Raw genomic sequence first — 12997 nt, 5'->3', positions numbered from 1 at the left:
GTTCTCATTTGAACATTGCCCTTGCACATACAACGGGCGACATTGAATATTGGCCCCATAATTATAAAAGAAGCCAAGAGGTCTAGCAAGAACCGCATTTTCTAGAGTTGGCAAAATTGCAGCTCTCAGAAGCACTGTTGCCACGTGTTGTGGGTATTTAAAATTTATAATAATACAGTCTCCACCTCTATTTTTAGGGCCATTACCAATCCAGCTAACTCTGCGGGTAAATAAAATGTCATTTGCAAGGGCACAAGGAAATCCACAGTTCTTTTTCAACCAAGCAAGCGTTTTGTTTTTGAGAGCAGGATACGTTTCTACCCCAGAACCATTCAAGCACATATCAACCTCTGGGACATTTGTTAGAACCACAATATATGGTGCACATTCTGGCGGGAGATTAATAGAATTATGTCGCCTAGTTATACTTCTTCTATCAATGACTGACCCTCGTATAGAGTCCTGAGTACTCCTTAGTATTGATCGTGGTTGACTAAATGTATTTTGTACACTAGCCGACCCTACTAACGATGTAGACGAGGATGAGGCAGTCGACACACTTACAGTCGGTGGGGCCTGAACAGTAACCCCCAAGCCCTCCACCCTATTACTGACTATAGAGTGTGTAACTGAACCCACTGAGCGGTTATCCATAGAGCCTATTGAGTCTAAGTGGGTACTCAGTGGAACAATAGACCGAGTCAGGCAAGATTCTACAAGGCCCTCCAGTCTAGTAACCCTAAGAAGCACTAATTCTACCTTGGCCACCAGGGGACTGACCAATGCTTCCAATTTAGATTCAAGAGTTGTAACCAGAAGATCAATTTGACTTGAGTGCAGACTAGTCCCCTCAATAATATTGGTGGACTCAGGGACATTTCCCCTATTGGTAGCTGTTGGGCCAGCTTTTTTTGGCTTCCGACACCCTGCTTTCTTGACAGGCCCCTTCCTACAGGCCCGTACCGCTCTCCTAGTGGGAGATTGAATAAGAGGAGACCTTGATGGTAATGTCCAATCCTGTACTTGAATTGGTTCGGAACAACAAGCCTGCTCTACCACAGAAACATCAATATTTAAATCGTTCTCATTGTTGGAAATAGTCGAGACACTCTGAGACATTGATGTAGGGGGTAAGCACTGCCTTATGGGAGATGTTTCTGGACTAACCCTACTTAATGATGATCTCCTATCTTTGTTAATTTTACTAACTACTTTAAACAGATAGTGCGGGCTCCAGTGCCGGTGTTGTTGCGCAGGCTGCAGCGGGAGGGGTGGGTGGGTTCCTGATTCTGCTCCCTCCCCTGCTCCCGGGTTTGCACTACCTGCGGGCTCGGATCCTAGTACTTCCCTCTCAGTGACTCACGACTCACAGCGGGGAGTGATAGAGCGTTCCGTACTAATAATTTACCTGGGTTTTGGACGCTCTTGGGCCGATGAATCTTTTGACCAAGTGGGACTCTCTTCATCCGAGATCAGTCAATTTAATCCAATCAATAATCAATAACGAACATAAGCAATACCCTGATCAACATAACATTTCACAATTAATCCAGAATACATTTCGGCGAACCATGACCTTTCGGTCATGAATAACCACACCAATTTTTTTCAAAGTTAATGAATTTATTTCCCTATATTAACAAAGCTAGCACAATGTAGATGTGTCTCAACACCAAATGATATATGTAAATGAACATTAATAGCTGTCCATAACGGCGAAAAAGATGCAATCTATGCAGCATTTGAATAACAATGCCTTCGATAATGGCAACGCAAACTACTAAAACTATAATCTGTAATGAGCTAATTGCATACATTAGTCAGCATAACAAGGTCTCAAATTGCATCGTGCAACAAAAGGAATCCTCATCTAACCTCAAATTAGCATCAGCATGTGGGACTTCATGCAAAAACAATTTTGTAACATTAATTTAGAAAACTCCTAACTAGGGCTCTTATCAAAAATCAGCAGTTGGTTACCTAAAAGAAAACACAATGCAATTGTACATTTGTCTTTCATATTTACCAAATTCAATCAGCATTCAAGGAAGTCTTCGTCTCACAGGTACCGGATTCAATCAGCATGGGACGGGGCAAAGGGGGCAGGGTGGACGGGGCAGTTGCCTCACGGCGGCAAGATAAACTACTACTTCATGCAAAAGGGACAGATCAAAGTTAAAGTCTCTAGGGCGAGAATTTCTTAAAAGTCTCTCGAAGACGGCAAAATGACGAAGTCAGCAAGATGGGCCATAATGGCCAATGTCCTGCAAAATGGCGGGTAATGGCGAGTTATAGCAAAAATGGCTATAAAAATGGCTGGTAACGGCAATAATGGCTGCTTTCTCCTTGTGCACCTGGTTTAAATAGACAACAGTTCAAATCCAGTAGGGTCTTCCATTGGAGGGTTCATAGGTTGGCTTCAAATTGTCCAATCAAAAACAACAGTTCTCAAGCTTTTACTTAAGCATACATTATCCTTGGAGACGGTTACGTAAGTTGCAACATTTTATACCAATTAACTCACTTTCAGAGCTTCCATTGTCCGCACCTGCAGATTGACCTTGGAGCAAAGAAGAAGATGCCAGGCTGGCACGAAACCTTAAGATAAGCATGTGAACGATCTCAGTGGAAAAGTACAGCTTCAAGCAAGAATACACGTTTATTAGCACATTGGAAAAATACGAGCATCTAAATCGTGAGACAAGACAACTAGGCCGAAGCCTGCACTAAAGTTGTGCTAAGCTAAAACATTTCAAACAAGCAAATCATAGCACACGTTTACGATTATGTCGGATTAGTGCACTTCTAATACATCACGTTATATAAAGCACGCTTATAAATGTTGGCAAACTACTCTGAGGGCACATTTTGTCCCCGTACAATCTTTATTAGTTCGGTTAAAGTCACACTTGATTATTGCAGCACTACGTTTAAGTGCTAATAAATGTAAAACCTTCATTTCTGCGTCATCAATCCCTCCTCTGATGACTACTTGTCATCACACAAAACTATTCCCACAAATTTTATTCCATTAAAATTCTGTCAGTTCTCTTTTCCTTTTAGTTCCCCTAGTTCTTGCTTTGTATTCTTCTGCCATTCTTTTCATCATTTTCTCTTCCTTCCTTCTTTTAATTCTTGCCATGATCATTAATATTCCCCCTTTTATTCCCCAAATTCCAAAGATGCAAATTAGAACTATTAGAATTCCCTGTATTATTTTTAGTAATATTCCATTCCAAATGCCACCAAGCCAATTTCCCACTGAAGCAAGTCCCTTTCCAACCTTCTCCCACACTCCTGGTTCTTTCAATTCCTTCAAATCTGCACTCTCTTTTGTTAGATTAGCAAGCATTGTTTTAATCTTTGCACTGTTGTCTGGAATATACGTGCAACAGTGGCGCGCACCAAGCATTTTGCAAACGCCGCCATCCTTTGCTAAAAGAATGTCTAAGGCAAGCCTGTTTTGAAGAGTCATAGCTCTTTCCGCTGCAAGTTCAGCATCTATCAGGATTATAGCACCTGAAAACTTTGTCAACATGTTATCCACTATAGTAGACAACTTTCTTATTTTGATGGAATTCAACACAACTCCCAATGAAGGAATCATGGCTCCAAATATATCTCCTACCACAGCAGCTGCGGTCTCTCTTTTCTGGATACGATGGGATCCAGACGTCTTTGGAATCATCGATAGGTCATCCAGTTGATAAACCTTTGGGAACACTATACCCAAATAACATCTCCCCCACCATCCTTTTGGAAGACGATAATAGGCATTATGCCCACAAATGTAATATACACCAGGTATGACAGGGTCAAGTCCGTTCATCATGAATGTCCATTTGGCTTTAAAGATAAACGTATGTTTACATTCACTCGCTCCTACAAAAATGTTATCATAATAAGATTCACCTCGATATATACAAAATTTCCCTACATGCCAAGCATCTAAAGCTATTCTCCCTTGTGTTTTTATTGCGGCAAAAGCATAATTATCTACTGAAGTCCTCTTATGTAGCTCCTTTTCTAATTTCGCATTCATTTGTGCCCTTCTATCATCTGTGCAATCTAAAAAGCTTATTTCTACTGCAGATAGCGAGCAGGTAAGATTTTCCCTGTGAGCGTGAGCTGTTTCAAAAGGTTGCATTGGCTCGAAAAATTCCCTCATTATTTTTGCATCCCAATCTTTAGCAATCTGGCTTAGCTGCGTGATTATAGGAACATATGCAAAGGTAACATCATAGTTTGAGTAAAAATACTGTATGTTAGTTTGACCATAAAATCTAGAAGTTACTAAACTACATGTAATTCCATATGTAAGAGGCATGTGGTGGTAAGTCACCCCTTCGGTTACCGATGTCGGTATCTGTGTACACACATAACAATCTTTCGCATCCATAGTCTCAACATATTCTGTTAGCAAGCGATAGAAAACATTATACGAAAGCTCCTTCTTATCATGCAAGTGTCTCTCATCTAATTCTAGTCTTTTCAGTGCAGTTAGTTCAGTGACAGTAACAGGAGCATAGGTAGAAGCATCAATTCTTTCATTCTCACTCTTACCATGCATTGCAAGCACTATTATCATTATTATTAGTACACATGCAGTTATCAAGCCTATACACACATATTTACAATGTTTCATTCTACTGTTTTGTGTAGCCATGATCTGTATAGAATCAGAGAGCTAGAAGCACTTATAAAAAGAAAACGATTTAGCAATTCAGTTACAAAGCTGAACGAGCGCAATGTTCACACAGTTTTCTTCAGAAGCCCAGTCACTTATCGGTTAGCAGCATTTGTCTCAATTCGGAACTCAGTCTCTTTCAGTTAGCAATGTTGTCTCAAATCGGGTTTAAGAGTCAATCAGGTTATCAAAGTCTTATCAGGTTAGCAAATGTCTCATCCGGTTTAGCAATGTCTCAGCTGGTTGTATCACGTTAGATTATAGCAAGCACTGTCATTTCAGTTTTTCAATCAACCGTGTCCATAAAACTTTTCTTTTCTATTGGTATCTCTTCTTCTTCGTTCTCGAGGCTTAGAGATACAAATTCATCAGTCCAATCGTCATTGACTGCATATGCCCATTCTGGACCAGAATATCTCCTGTTTGGTATTCTTTTCCTTTTCAATTTTGCTTCTCTCTTTGATTCTGCCTCACTGGTACTTTCCTCTTTTGCCACGTCTTTTCCTTCACTTGAGGTTGGTACCACGACAGACACTTCCTTTCTTTTCTCTTTCACTTTTGGCCTTTCTCTGTCGTTCAAATTTTCTCTAGTTCTTAGTTTTATTGGTGATATACTTTGTCTCCTCTTTGCACCGTGTCCACTTGATGGACCTGCGATCTCTTCTGAAGAAGTTTGAGCAGTTTCGTTCTGTTCTGCCTTGTCCCCCCCCTTCTGGGGAGACAGTCACGTTTTCCTTTTCCTTTTCTGTACCGTCTGCTTCTGGGAAAGCCCTCCTCCGATCAGGCTCTCCTGCTTTTTCACCTCTTTCGAGCCCTTTGTCACTGTTACTTTCTTCAGGCTCTTTGTCACTTTCAGCTGCTTCAGGCTCTTTGCTACCCTCAGCTGCTTCAGGCTCTTTGCTACCCTCAGCTGCTTCAGGCTCTTTGTCACCTTCAGCTGCTTCGTCGCTGTCTGATGTTTCTCCTTGGTCTTCCCCAAGTGAGTCGGTTGTTTCGTCCTCAGAGAATATTTCTCTCTCTCCTGTTCCTGCCTGTTCGCTTTCAGTTCGGTTTTGCTCTGTCTCAGCGCTCGGCACTTTATTATCAGGGACTGGCAGTTTCAGCGCTTCAACTTCCTCATCTGTGGGACACAACACTTTCTTTGTATGACTGGCGTGAATCCAGTTGGGAACCCCCGCACACTTCACAGCGGTAGTTGTTGTCAGGATCCCTTGGAAAGGGCCTTTCCAACGGGGTTCTAGACACGACCTCCTCACGTGCTTCTTTGTCACAACCCAGTCACCTGCTTTCAGTGTGTGTCCTGGACCTTGGATCGGTGGCAAGGTGGTTGCTTCCACCTGGTGAGAGAAAGAGCGAACCACGTCAGCCAGACCTTTGCAGTAGTCTAACACCATATCATCTGTAATATTCAAAAGCGCGTTTGCGGGAACTGCAGGAAGTCTCATGGCCCTGCCCATGAGAATTTCGTGCAGAGACAATCCAGTCTTTCTGTCAGGGGTGTTTCTCATTGACATTAACACCAAGGGCAATGCGTCAGGCCATTTCAAATTTGTCGATGCACATATTTTCGCCATTCTTGATTTCAGTGTACCATTCATTTGCTCCACCAGTCCTGAGGCTTCTGGGCGATAGCTACAATGCAGTTTTTGCTCAATGTTCAGCGCTGCGCAAAGTAACTTTATCACCTCGTTATTGAAGTGACTTCCCCTATCTGATTCTAAAGAGATCGGGAATCCGAAACGTGGTATCAACTCCCTCAACAATAGTTTTGCAACTGTAAGGCTGTCATTTCTACGTGTAGGGTATGCTTCAATCCAGTGACTAAAAATGCACACAATAACCAACACATACTTCAGACCTCCATGCACAGGCATCTCAATAAAGTCCATCTGCATTCTGCTGAACGGGCCACTCGCCCTACCAATGTGGCTCGCGTTCACAACTGTTCCCTTCCCTGGGTTCATCTGCTGACAAATGACACATCGATGGCAAACTGCTTCTGCAGCTTGACGAAATCTGGGGTTAAACCAATCAGTTTTGAACAATCTTATCATGGCATCTCTCCCTAGGTGAGCCTGCCCATGATAGAACCGCGCTAGCTGCGATAAGAGACTATTTGGCAAAACAAATTTTCCCTCATTTGAAACCCATAACTCATATGGTCTCTTTGTACATTGTGACTTAATCCAGGAATCTCTTTCATCCTCCCTGACGCTATTCTGTAATGCTTTTAGTTCATCCATTGTATCTACGACCTTCAAGGCAAATGCTTCAGCTGGTTCAAGCTCTGGTTCGCTTATCGAATTCCATTCATCCCTGAGCAATATACAGTTCAAGGCACAAAATCTTGCGACTTGATCCGCATATGCATTTCCCAGAGAAACATAGTCCTGTCCTTTTGTATGAGCACTACACTTTACCACTGCAATTTCGGCTGGCATCTGAATGGCGTGTAACAATTCCCTTATTCTCTCCCCGTTTTTCACTGGGGACCCTGAAGAAGTCAGGAAACCTCTCTGTGACCATAGTTGCCCAAAGTCGTGCACAATTCCAAACCCATACTGACTATCAGTGTAAATGGTAACTTTCATCAATGTAGACAATTGACATGCTCTGGTAAGGGCTACAAGCTCTGCTACTTGTGCAGAATAGACTCCTTGAAGCCAGGACGCTTCCAAGACACCTGTTACAGTACATACAGCATATCCTGCTTTCAAAATTCCCATTGCATCTCTTAAACATGACCCGTCAGCAAAAATAATTTGGTCATTTTCATCAAGTTTAGTATCCTTGATGTCAGGTCGAGGTTTTGTGCAAAATTCAGTCACCTGAAGGCAGTCATGTTCGACGTCCTCAGCGTTCTCAATTTCAGCATTTTCACCGGGAAGTAAGGTTGCTGGATTCAACGTAGTGCACCTTTTCAGCTGCACATTCGGTGAGCCCAGAATTATTGTTTCATACCTTGTGAGTCTTGCTCCAGTCATGTGTTGAGTTCGGGAGCGGGTCAAAAGTATCTCAACTGAGTGAGGGACCATGACTGTTACTGGGTGTCCCATCACTATTCCTTCACTCTGAGTGAGGCTGATACCAACTGCTGCTACGGCGCGCAAACACCCTGGAAGTGCTGCTGCGACCGGATCCAAAATAGCCGAAAAATACGCTACTGGTCTGTTTATGCCACCATGGGCTTGGGTCAAGACAGACAAAGAACATGCATCACGTTCATGACAAAACAATGTGAAAGGCTTTGTGTAGTCAGGCATACCTAAAGCTGGAGCCCTGCACATGCATTCTTTCAATTCAATAAAAGCATCCATCTCATCTCCTTTCAGCTCAATTTGATCCAGGGCATCCTTCTGGGTCAGTTTCAGTAAAGGCTTTGCTAGAGTTGAGAAGTTGGGAATCCACTGGCAACAGTAGCTCACCATTCCCAAAAACTTTCTCACCTCCCTCCTTGTCTTTGGTGGACTCATTTGAAGTACACTTGTTATTCTTTCCTTCATTATTCTCCGTGACCCTTTCTCTATTTGATGACCCAAGTATTTCACTTTCTTCTGACAGAACTGCAATTTTGAAGGAGACACCTTGTGTCCATTCCTTCCCAAGTGGTTCAGTAGGGCAATAGTGTCAGCTGTGCAGTCACTTTCTGTCTTAGATGCAATCAGTAAGTCATCAATGTACTGTACTAGGGTTGACTCGAATGGCAATTCTAACGCTTCCAAGTCTTTCTTTAGAATCTGATTGAAAATTGACGGTGACTCAGAAAACCCTTGAGGAATTCGACACCAACTGTAGACTCTGTCTAAGAATTTGAAACAAAAGAGAAATTGGCTGTCCTCATGAAGAGGCACCGAAAAGAATGCTTGTGACAAGTCGATGACTGAGAACCACTCGGCATCGCAAGGGATTTGAAACATTATCACAGCTGGATTTGGTACTACAGGGCAGCATTTAATTATGATGTCATTTATTTTCCTCAAGTCCTGCACAATTCGGACCTTTCCACTCGGCTTTATTAGTCCCATGATTGGGGAATTACATGGACTGCTTAACACTTCTTTCAGTACTCCCTGTTTTACAAACTCGTCAATGAGTTGGGCGACTTTTATGAGGGTGTCTTGTGCCATGTGGTATTGTGGGGTCTGGGGAAAGGTTGCATTGGGTTTTACTGTCACTTTCACTGGTTCCACTCCTTTCACCAATCCCACTTCCTTTCCTGTCATATCCCACACTTCTTTTCCGACTGTTTCTCGCAATTCAACTGGAATATCTTCTTCAGTTATCATCGGAAAAAGTGTAATCAGAGGATATTCCTCATCGACAGTTTCCATCTCGTCCCCTTCTACACTTTCCTCTTCTTCCCCATCACTGCTCGTCTGAATTCTAATTCCATCATCCGAACACCTAATCGAGCATCCCAATTTGCACAATAGGTCTCTCCCTAATAGTGCTATCGGGCTTGAGTCACATACCACAAATTTATGTGACCCTTGATAGTTACCAATGCTGACTGGTACTGGATCTGTGATTGGGTTCGTCAGGTACCTGTTTGCTACTCCCACTACTTGAACTGTCCTCCCTGAGAGTGGCAAATTTGGTACTTCAATGCTCCTAACAGTTGAACGTGTGGCTCCTGTGTCAACTAAGAATGAGACACGATGACCCATAACTCTTCCCTCTACATATGGACCCTTTTGATCAACTTCCAAGGATGCTGCAAGCACACAATCTCCCTCCTCTCCTGAACTTTCACTCTCCCATGCATCGTTTATTCCATTCTCACTGTGTAATGGAAACTGTTGTACCGTGCCATTTGTATTCATCACCTGACTCGAGACCTGTGGAGGAACCATCACTTGCTGCTGATTCATTGGTGCCAAAGGTATTTGCATTTGCTGATTAGGTACCATGGGAAACTGCTGTTGCATTGGCTGCATTTGCGTCATCTGCACACGGGGCATCTGCATCTGCTGCGGCTGCATAGGCTGTAATCCCTGCAGCTGATTTATGGCCTGAAAATTTGGGTTTGGACCTCTCATTTTCGGTCCCCTCATTGTCTGGAATGCATTGACATCATTGTTTTGCTGACCAACACCTGCACCTTCCTGCACCACCATCGGGCACTCGCGTTTCCAATGTCCGACAATTCCGCACACGTGACACAGCATCACCTTTTTCAATGCCTGCACACCATTCGGAGTTACAACAGTGTTCAAATCCGGACCATTATTCCCAAAACCTCCTCTGCCTCTGCCTCTCGCCTGTGGCTGAAACATCATATTTCCCTGCAACTGCGGCTGCGGTTGCGGTACCTGCTGTTGGAACCCTTGCATCCCTTGCAAACCTTGCAGACCTGTCTGAGCTGCTTTAAGTTGCATCATCATCACTTTCTCTTTCAACTTTTTCTGTTTCACTTCAATTTCGTCGCTACAGTATTTCGCATAATTCAACACCTCATCAATAGGTTTCGACTGCCAACAAATCAAATGCGTCTTTATCATCTGACTTATCTCTGGTCTCAGCCCTTCCACAAATCTAAACACAAAATGAAGCATGTCCTTCGCCTCTATTGTTTCTGTGCCACTGTAGTTCTTGAACGCCTTCAACAACCTCTCATAGTAACCATGAATCGACTCTTTAGCCTCTTGGGCAGTTCGATCAATCTTCTGCCAATCCACATTTTTCGCTGCAACCTTCGTCTTCAAGTGCTCAATCACCTTATAGTACAAGCTCATCACCATAGGTGATGGTGCACCCGTATCCCTGTCCCTCTCTGGTTCACTTGTCGGCCAACCTACAGCTCTTTTGCAATCCTCCCACAAATCTGCCGGAACCACAATCTCAAAGAGGGTGTTCAGGTCTTCCCAAAGACATTTCGCAAGCTTCACAAACCTATCAGTCTGCTGATACCATTCAATCGGTTTCTCTCTCAGTTTGGGAAAATCATCCGTAAAAGACTGAATGTCGCTCCTGTGCCACGGTACATGTACTAATTTTCCCCCTGCTGTCTCCCTCATTGGTAACATGGCTATTGCATCACTACTCTGTGGTCTTTTCTCCTTATGCTCTGGGACACTGTCTTTCTTCTTTTCCTTTTTCTTTGCCCATCTGCTCTCCCATTTGTCTAGGCAACCCCACACTTGTGCACTCTGCAGCAATTCTCTAAGGTGCGTTTTCATGCCTGCTGACCTCATGTGTTCAAAGTCTGTGGTCCCGAAATCCAATCTATAGCTCCTGCTCAAGTGTTTTGTCTTATCTATCTCAATCCCGTTTTTGTCAGCTATTTCTTGCAACCTTCTGTGTACCTTGTTCACTTCTCTCGTAATCCTGGGACATAGATACCTCAGCTCTTCTTCCGAGTAGGACTCTAACCTGTTCAAACCCATAGTCCCTTCCACCAATTCTTGTGCTTCCATGTTCAACCTGACCCTATTCAGATAGTCTTCTCCCTTCCCACTGGTTGAGCTTTGTGTGGAATTCAGACTGTTGAACCACTGTGTCAGCTGTTGCGCATTCAACCCCATCAGTGTAGCATTCGCATCGACTGCCATTGATGGTTGCGGCAACTTTTCAGTGTTCGATGATAGCGGTATCATCAGTGGGGGACTCGACCTCACCACTGTTGACTGAGCACATATGGGACTAAACTCCATCAAGGACCCAGATCCAGTTGGCAGAGCCGCTATCGGAGTTATCTCTGGAGTGTTTTCTATGCACCTCCTCTCCGTCCCACTCTGCACCATTGATCCTTGACCGCTCATACCTTAGTTAGGCTGAGTGTACAAAGGTACCGGTGGACCTACAGTAATGGGTAGGTTTATCGCATCTGGGTTCTGTCCATTTCCCATGTTCTGAGGCACGTTCATTCCCACACTATGGGTAATCATTGCCGGCATGCCCATCTGAGCATGTGCGGTTCCCCCCTGCATTTGCTTTTGAGGCATCAAAAGCTGAGTTGATTCCGCTTGTGCCAATGTTGGGTTGCAACCATTCTGTACTCCCATTACGGTTGGATCTAGAATCATTCCTGCACTGTTGTCATTGCTGTAGTACCTTGGGACCTGCGGCTGATAATTTTCTGCTGGTTTCAATATAGGCACATCTGGATATATTCTCCTAACCTGCGGTATCTGCGGGGTGAACAGTAAACTCAGATCCTTAGATCCCGATGGCGTTTCTGAATTCGGAGTTTCATTATTCTGTACCGGTGCCGGAGGGGCAGAACTGGTACTTGGACCTTGTCCACTCTCTGCATAGGGTGGTGGACGGTCGTTCAGCAATTGGATGATGAACTCCTCATCCTCTGACTCTTCTCTATCTTTGGAACACCTCCTGTTTGTCTTACAGGTAGCTTTCTTGCCTGTCTCCTCTTCTTCCTTAGCAATTGCGGGAAACAATTTTATCCCCTGCAATATATCTGACCTCCACACCTTCTGTGCATTATCCCACCTAGCGTCCGCTAGTGTCTTTTCTACCTTTCTCATCCTGGTCTCGAACTTCTTTTGCTGTTGCTGTCTAGCCATTAGTTCCCAAATCGCTAGAGCCTAAAACTGTGCTGGCCTTGGAGGTACCTTCATGTCGTACATCGCGAATCTCAAATTCTCTAGGATCCTTATATTGAATGTCCCATGGATCGGGAACGCTACGCTCCCATGTTTCTCTGTCAGCTTGTGCCATTGCTTTAGCCAAAGGCACGGAGCTACCCCCTTTTCCTCCATTACAATGTAAGCTGGTGTACCTTCGGGTGGCGTCTCCTCTCCTACGCTCGCTTTAATGTAAGACTCCCCCTTCATCGCACTCTTTAATGCTTTAAAAAATTTAATTTTCTCGTCTTTTATTTCACAAAGTTTGTAATCAATAAGTGACTTTAATTCCCGGATTACTCTTCGCTTGCCTTTCCCCTTCCAATCGAGCCCCACGGACTGTGTCCAATCCGTGCGCGACCCTTCTCTGCTACCAACCTATCCCAGCGCGGCTCCTAGTGAGGTCACACTCACACACTCTGCGGCTGACAAAGCCTCGCGGCTTGTCCTCCTTCACTCACCTCTCGTAACAACTTCTAGCATATATCGCGAGCAACCAAAAATATAAAACAGATCTGTCGGTTTACTACAGGAAGGGTAACACAATCGCTTCAGGACCTTAGGGATTTTTCACTAGCCTCGGCAGTTATTCCATCTTTCTCGGTCCCCACTTTCGCAAGCAAATCTGACCCGCAGACTCTGCTCTCAACTTGTCAATGATCTATTCTAGTGCACTTAGAATTTGTCAAAGCCCGAAGTCGAAGTTTCTTTCACTCCCTTAACACAC

The sequence above is a fragment of the Pleurodeles waltl genome, chromosome 1_2, assembly GCF_031143425.1.
Source record: "Pleurodeles waltl isolate 20211129_DDA chromosome 1_2, aPleWal1.hap1.20221129, whole genome shotgun sequence".
NCBI lineage: Eukaryota > Metazoa > Chordata > Amphibia > Caudata > Salamandridae > Pleurodeles > Pleurodeles waltl.
The sequence above is the reverse complement of the archived record's forward strand: the minus strand, read 5'-3'. Positions refer to the sequence as shown.